Consider the following 9,109-nt stretch of genomic DNA (forward strand, 5'->3'; position numbering starts at 1 on the left):
GCGCAGGTTGAGATCTGGCTGAGTGAAGAGGTATTTAAGACTTTGATGGTCCGTGTATACCTCCACTTCTTCTCCATACATGTAGGATCTCCAAATTCGCAAAGCAAACACCACGGCCGCTAACTCCAAGTCATGTGTACGGTAGTTATCCTCATGCTTTCGTAGTTGTCACGAGGCATACGCGATGACTCGCCCATCTTGCATAAGAACACAACCTAACCCAACTCGTGAAGCATCTGTGTAAACCATGTAAGGTTTACCTTGCTCAGGCAAAGCTAACACAGGCGCGGTTTTGAGAGCTTCCTTCAACTTCTTGAATGCCTTCTCGGTTTCTTCCACCCATAAGAAAGGAACTCCTTTACCGGTAAGTTTAGGTAAGGGATTTTCAATGGAGGAAAAATCCTTAACAAACTTCCGATAATAGCCCGCAAGTCCGAGAAAACTCCTCACTTCTGTCACAGTGGTAGGTCGAGGCCATTCTCGTATAGCTTGGACCTTTTCTGGATCAGCAGCCACGCCCTCTCCTGATACTATATGACCCAGAAATCCTATCTCTCTCTTCCAAAACGAGCACTTGCTGAACTTTGCAAATAGCTTCTGATTCTGTAACCTCTCCATAACCAGTCTCAGATGCTCGTTGTGCTCCTCCTTACTTCTCGAATACACCAGGATGTCATCAATGAAAATCATCACCAACTTATCAAGGTAGTCGTGAAACACTTCATTCATTAAGCGCATGAAAGCCGCAGGTGCATTTGTGAGACCAAAGGGCATAACTACAAACTCGTACTGCCCATACCTCGTCTGAAATGCTGTCTTCATAATATCTGACTTGGCAATAGGAATTTGGTGATACCCTGATGCCAAATCAATCTTCAAAAACCAACTAGCTCCCTTCAGTTGGCCTAACAACTCGTCTATCCTCGGCAGAGGATACTTATCTTTTATCGTGATGTTGTTGATACCACGATAATCGATACACAGCCTCATGCTTTCGTCCTTCTTCTTCACAAATAGCACAGAAGCTCCCCAAGGTGAAGAGCTTGATCAGATGAATCCTTTTTCCAATAGATCTTCCAATTGCTTCTTTAGCTCGGCCAACTCCGCAGGTGCCATCCGATATGGTGCCTTAGCTATAGGTTTTGCTTCAGGCTCCAAAGTAATAGTAAAGGGATTACTCCGAGGTGGAGGTAATTCCTTTAGTGGCGCAAATACATCCTCAAACTCTTGGACCACTTCTATGTCTTCGACCTTAACTTCATCATTAGTGGCTCCTCCACTAACCGATAAGGTCACCAAATATACTTCCCCATCTTGAAACAAATCTTGTACTCTTATTGCCGCTACCAAAGACACAATCATACTAGGACTGATTCCATAGTATACCATCTCTGGTCGTTTACCTCTGCCGAACAACAACCTTCCCTTTCCACAGTCGATCTGAACTCTGTAGTTCGATAACCAATCCATTCCAAGGATTACTTCGTACCCTTTCAAAGCCACGACTAACAAATCTGCCACAAATTATTTGCCTTGAATGACCAACGGAACATTCTTGATACACTGATCTGCTTGAAGGGTTCGGTCTGTGGGGGTCAACACGGCCACGTTTATCCTGTCAACCACAAAACAATCCCAAAACCGGGCAGCTACTTCAGGGGTTACAAAACTATGTGTTGCCCCCGAGTCGAACAATACATGTGTGGGTAATCCAATCAACAATATCTCAATCACAAAATACTAATCAAAATTCTCACAACCATCAATCATCATCCAAAATTTATAAACGCGCAACCTAGCGATCAAGCAATCTATACCTAACCAGCATACTAACTAGATTCCAGCAACTAAATTTCCATTCAATAAAAAGAGGAGGTGAAGCACCCACAATACCTGTGATGGGACCGCTTGACGGTCCTGCATTGTCTGGGTTTTCTACACCTAAGGCATAAACCCTACCTCCTAGGTTTTGCATCTTTGGTGCTGGCTCCATTGCTGGACGGCTAGGAGGAGCTAGGATCGCGAGAGGGGTCGCAGCGATTGGTTTGTTTGGACATGACAATGCATAGTGGCCCTTCCTTCCACAAAAGAAACAAGTAACATCTTCCATCCTCAGCGATGAATAACCTCGCTGGTTACTCCATTGTCTGTTGGGACAAAACATAGAAATGTTTCCCAGTTTCACATATGTAACACACTCCAGTGTTACTGCGATAATTAGTTTGGCCTCCGAATCTTCGCCCTTTGCCTTTGTTAGACCTTGGACCCTTGTTGAAATTTGGTCTGTCTCCTTGGCTAAACTTGGTATGTCCACCAGAATGTGGTACAGTCTCAACATTAACAGCCTTTTCTACCAGATCCGATAAGGTGCTAAAGTTGCTTCCAGCTAAACGACTTCCAAGCTCCGGCTTCAATCCGTACATAAAGTTACGGATCATAGTTGCTTCATCTTCACGCCCATCAAAGACATGTCACCTCAACCTTGTGAACTCCGACTCATAACTCCTTACGGGCCTATCTCCTTGAACAAGGTTCATGAACTGGCGCTCCAATCGATGCTTTGCTTCCGGAGGAAAATACTTCCTCTCAAACTCTCCCTTGAACGACTCCCATGCTGTGATGGTGTGTCAATGCTGCCTGTCTATGCTGTCCCACCATCCTGTCGCATCGCCTTCCAAGTAGTACGCAGCGATCTTCTTCTTGTACTCCTCCGGGCATGGCTTCAAAATTATTCTCCATCATAGTAATCCACTTGTCGGCTTCAATAGGATCGGATCCTCCTTTGAACTTGTAGGATCCAATGTTCTTCATGGTAGATAATAGCTTGGAAACTTCAGGGGGTTGAGTACGCCTGCCTTGGTTACCAAGTGCGTCGGTCATCACGTCATGTAAAAGCTTAAGGGTGTTTCTGGTTCCATGATCTTGTGGTCTTTCGGTGGCATGGTTCTGATCTGGCCTTGGGTTTGATTGAACGGATTGATCATGTTGATGTCTCTGGTCCCAATTATGACTTGGGCCAATACTCGCCAAACTGTCATCTCTCACTCTAGTCCTGTTACCGTAAACAGGAAAAGATCTTGTTCTCTGCAGAGGGCTCCTATCGTGTCCAAACATCTCACTAATGCCATTTCCATTATCCTGATCTGATCACTAACTCAGTGAATCAAGAATCACAACTCAATCAATAATAATCAAGAAATTATCAAATGCATATACATGATCATGCAAGTACTAGTACATTACTTTAATATCGATCATCATTGTGAATTCTTATTTTAAACATCCCTTCCACAACACCCGCCCGTTACCATACTCATATAATACAATATATATACTAGACCAGAGAAACCACTAAGGCTAACCGAGACTAGTGAGTTAGCATCACCATCATTGTCGAATGTCCGGTATGAACAATCCGACACTGCATCGTCATGCAGTACACGGTCTCCAGGGAGCTACCCCATCATCGTGTCTTCATGACCTTGTTCCATTTGCAGGACCAAGTCACCGTAATGCGGGGGCTTTAGGGATAGTGAATATAACAAGACTTCACATGATTTTACTTCCATAATCATTCTGAAACTAATTCATAATTAGTCCTTAATTAATCATAATTAACTCTTAATTAATCCTAGATTAATCCTTAATTAATCCTAGATTAATCCTTAATTAATCTCATATTAATCTTCAATTAATCCAAGATTAGTACTTAATTAATCATGATTACTCTTTAATTAATCTCAGATTAATTCTCAATTAAACCAAGATTAATTCTTAATTAACCAAGATTAATCCATAATCAAAACCATGATTATTTCATAATTAAGATTAGTACTTGAGAACAAGTACTATGATTATGATTAACCTCACTCTAACCTTTTGATTACTCTTATGTATAGTTCACAATAAGTAAACATAACACCATCTTATAAACTTGAGAGACTTTACTAACTCAATCAATCTCAACATCTATCTAGACTCACCTAAAGATTAGTTTTGAAACTGGCTTGGACAAGACTTGAGTTCTACTTGAACAAGGCTGAATGAACCAAGAGACTGAATGGACAGGACTGGATGCTTCAAGCTTTACTCTACCTCTGACCTGAAACAGAGTGGTATGATCACAAGATCAGTTCGGTTCATGCCTTAACACCTTAGATCAGATCAGTTCAAGGTTGGTTCTGCTCAGACTATACAAGTTCAGCTCGGTTCTAGTCAGTCTACCAAAGTTCAGGACAAGATCAGACTGAGTTCAAATCGGTTTACTCAAGGCCAGATCAAAACATCATAGCTGGTGATTCTAAGAGGTTGATTCAAACCAAAATTAATCAAAATCTGAACTATATCACCACTTAGAGAACTGATCCGACCAAGTTCTTATGTAAACATCAACTAGCTCTGATCAAGACATGACTGAGGTAAGAGACCAAAGCTTACCAAGATGAACCAAAGGACTAGATGGCCTCAGCTGATCCTCTTCTCCAAGGTAAGCTTGTGGCTGGACTGATCAAAGAGAAAGATCAAGGTCTAATCATGATCTGAACTCAACTAGGTCTAGGGTTTTATTTAAAAATCTCACCTTCTGATCTTTCTCAAGGTAATAAACTGAGCTAAGGTTGAAGATTAGGTCACCACCAAATTTTTTCTTGATTTATTTTCTTGATTTTTCTCACTGATTTTTCTGTTCTTCTTTCTCTCTTTCTCATTGAAATTCTCTAGGTTTTTCTGCAGGGTTCTGAACGTGGGAAGCAGCTGGAGAGGGGTTAAATATGAGGTGAGCTTGCTTCAGGTGAGGGTTTCACTCAGGACAAAGCTAAGCTAAGTGGGGACAGCTGGCCAGCTGCTTCAGCACTCTCAGCACAAGCTGCTGTCCTTTCCTTAACCTGAAGAAACTCCAGCCCTTTCATGTGCTTCTCACATGTCAATCTAAGAAACAAGGCAAGGAGGCAGCTTGTGATTGTCATGTGCCAGTTACTGAAGAAGCTAGGCAAGCAGGCAGGTGCAAGTCATGTGATTAAAGACTGAGCAAGCGGGCTGGTGGAAGACATGAGTCTTGTCCAAAATTACTTGCAGCAGTTGGTTGATAATTTTAAATAATTTTTCAACCAAATATTCCTTGTCTTTGGCTCTCGTCTTGTTCTCGGAAAATCTCTTCCAGTTTAATAAAAATTCGACCAAAATATTTAAGACTCGACCAAACTATCAAGTGAAGGTCTTTCAACCACAAGACAGTCCCTTCGAGAAATTAATCTACCGGGTCGATTTTTATTTTTATTAATCCTTGTTAAACCAACTAAAAACTGGTAGAGCGCGATTTTTCTCGACCAAAAATTTATTGGCTCCTGAGGGTTATTACAATGGGTGTCCGTCAGCACACACAGGACGTCCGTGGGTGTCCCTCAGCACACACAGGACGTTCGTGGTTGTCCGTGTGTGTCTGTCTGCACACACAGGACGTCCGTGGCTGTCCATCAGTACACATATCAGCACGTTGGACCTTGGACTCAGCACGCTGACCCTTCCCGTGGACTATTCGGGTGATTTTGGCCCACGTAGGCTGTCTATTTAGTACACACAGGACGTCCGTGGGTGTCCGCCAGTACACAGAGGACGTCCGTGGGTGTCCGTCAGCTCACACAGGACGTCCGTGGCTGTCCTTGTGTGTCTGTGTGTGTACGTCAGCACACACAGGAGGTCTGTGGCTGTCCATCAGTACACATATCAGCACGTTGGTCCTTGGACTCAGCACGCTGACCCTTCCCATGGACTGTTCGGGTGATTTTGGCCCACGTGGGCTGTCTGTTCAGTACACACAGGACGTCTGTGGGTGTCCGCCAGCACACACAAGAAATCCGTGGCTGTCCGTGTGTGTCCGTATGTGTCCGTATTTGTCCGTTAGCACACACAGGATGTCCGTGGCTGTCCATCAGTACACATATCATCACGCTGGTCCTTGGACTCAGCACGCTGGCCCTTCCCGTGGACTATTCGGGTGATTTTGGCCCACGTGTGCTGTCTATTCAGTACACACAGGACGTCTGTGGGTGTCCATCAACAAACACATGACGTCCATGGGTGTCAGTCAGCACACACAAGACGATTGTGGTTGTCCGTGTGGGTCTGTGTGTGTCCGTCAGCACACACAGGAGGTCTGTGGCTGTCCATCAGTACACATATCAGCACGTTGGTCCTTGGACTCAGCACGCTGACCCTTCCCGTGGACTGTTCGGGTGATTTAGGCCCACGTGGGCTGTCTGTTCAGTACACACAGGACATCTGTGGGTGTCCGCCAGCACACACAGGACGTCTGTGGCTGTCCGTGTGTGTCCGTATGTGTCCGTGTTTGTCCGTTAGCACACACAGGATGTCCGTGGCTGTCCATCAGTACACATATCATCACGCTGGTCCTTGGACTCAGCACGTTGGCCCTTCCCGTGGACTGTTCGGGTGATTTTGGCCCACGTGTGCTGTCTATTCAGTACACACAGGAAGTCTGTGGGTGTCCATTAGCACACACATGACGTCCATGTGTATCCGTCAGCACACACAGGACGTCTGTGGCTGTCGATCAGTACACATATCAGCACGTTGGTCCTTGGACTCAGCATGCTGACCATTCCCGTGGACTGTTCGGGTGATTTTGGCCCACGTGGGCAGCCTGTTCAGTACACACAGGACGTCCGTGGGTGTCCGCCAGCACACTCAAGACGTCCGTGGCTGTCTGTATGTGTCCGTGTGGGTGTCCGTCAGCACACACAGGACGTTCGTGGCTGTCCGTCAGCACACACAGGACATCCGTGGCTGTCCGTGTGTGTCCGTGTGTGTCCGTCAGCACACACAGAACGTCCGTGGCTGTCCATCAGTACACACGTCAGCACGTTAGACCTTGGACTCAGAAGGCTGAACCTTCCCGTGGACTGTTCGGGTGATTTTGGCCCATGTGGGATGTCTGTTCAGTACACACAGGACGTTCGTGGGTGTCCGCCATCACACACAGGACGTCCGTGGATGTCCGTCAGCACACACAGGACGTTCGTGGCTGTCCAAGTGTGTCTGTCAGTACACACAGGACGTCCATGGCTGTCCATCAGTACACATATCAGCACGTTGGTCCTTGGACTCAGCACGCTGACCCTTCTTGTGGACTGTTCGGGTGATTTTGGCCTATGTGGGCTGTCTGGTCAGTACACACAGGACGTCCTTAGGTGTCCGCCACCACACACAGGATGTCCGTGGCTCTTCGTATGTGTCCATCAGCACACATAGGACGTCCGTGGCTGTCCATCAGTACACATATCAGCACGCTGGTCCTTGGAGTCAGCACACTGGCCCTTCCCGTGGACTGTTCGGGTGTTTTTGGCCCACGTGGGCTGTCTGTTCAGTACACACAGGTCGTCCGAGGGTGTCCGTCAGCACACACAGGACGTCTGTGTGTGTCCGTCAGCACACACAGGACGTCTGTGTGTGTCCGTCAGCATACACAGGACGTCCGTGGCTGTCCGGGTGTATCCGTGTGTGTCTGTCAGCACACATAGGACGTCTCTGGCTGTCCATCAGTACACATATCATCACGTTGGTCCTTGGACTCAGCACGCTGACCCTTCTCGTGGACTGTTCGGGTGATTTTGTCCCACGCGGGCTGTCTGTTCAGTACATACAGGACGTCCGTGGGTGTTCGCCAGCACACACATGACGTCCGTGGCTGTCCTTGTGTGTCCGTCAGCACACACAGGACGTTCGTGGCTGTCCATCAGTACACATATCAGCACGTTGGTCCTTGGACCCAGCACGCTGGCCCTTCCCGTGGACTGTTCGGGTGATTTTGGCCAACGTGGGCTGTCGGTTAAGTACACACAAGACGTCCGTGGGTGTCCGGCAGCACACACAGGAAGTCTGTGGCTGTCCGTGTGTGTCTGTGTGTGTCCAACAGCACACATAGGACGTCTGTGGCTGTCCATCAGTTCACATATCAGCATGCTGGCCCTTCCCGTGGACTGTTCGGCTGATTTTGGCCCACGTGGGCTGTCTGTTCAGTACACACAGGACCTCCGTGTGTGTCCATCATCACACACAGGACGTTCGTGTGTGTCCGTCAGCACACACAGGACGTCTGTGGCTGTCCGTCAGCACACACAGAACGTCCGTGGGTGTCCATCAGTACACATATCAGCACGCTGGTCCTTGGACTCAGCACGCTGGCCCTTCCCTTGGCTGATTTTGGATAACCATAGACTGTCCGTGGACTGCCCATCAGTACACATATAAGCACGCTGACCACACATATCAGCATGCTCGTTCTTACCATGGACTGTTCGTGTACTGATTTTGGACAACTGATGCACCATGTCAATACACATATCAGCACGCTGGCCCTTTCCGTGAACTGTTTGTGTACTGATCTGGACATGAGCTCAAGTTTTGATGGACTGGACTGTCCAAGTCAGTCTGATTGATGCTAGCCCGAGTTCTAATGAACTGATGGTCCAAGTGTACTTATGCTGGCTCGACTTTTCATAATCCCACCAAGTGTTAACATTTTTCCCTTGGTTTTTATTGTGGTATGATCGAGGCCAAGCGTACTGAAGGGCAAGCATACTGAAGGGATGAATGAAAACTCTTTTTTGTTATAATGCTCCCATCAGGTTGCTTTTGGCCGAGACTTGTGCACATGTGGGCTGCATTTCATCGGCCAATCTGAAATATTAGGGCGAGAGTGAATTTCACCAAGTAAAAATCTCGAACCTCCGATGACGTCTTCTTATATACTTGAATTTTTTTGGGTTTTTTGTTTTTAATGTTTTGGGGCGGAACGTGTGATTGGAAAGGGGGAGGGTTGAAGTTTAGCGACAAAGGGCTGAATCTCAGTGGATCGTGGCTGCAAGGCCACTCTGCCACTTAGAATACCCCGTCGCGTATTTAAGTCGTCTGCAAAGGATATTACCGCCGCTCGGTGGTAATTATAATTCAAGGCGGTCCGAACGGTGCTTCCGCCGAACGGACTTAGCCAACGACACGTGCCTTTGGGAGCCGAAGCTCCTACTGAGGGTCGGCAATCGCGCGGCGGGCGCATGTGTCGCTTCTAGCCCAGATTCTGACTTTTCGCGCCACT

This window comes from Brassica napus, chromosome A7 (assembly GCF_020379485.1).
Source record: "Brassica napus cultivar Da-Ae chromosome A7, Da-Ae, whole genome shotgun sequence".
Lineage (NCBI taxonomy): Eukaryota > Viridiplantae > Streptophyta > Magnoliopsida > Brassicales > Brassicaceae > Brassica > Brassica napus.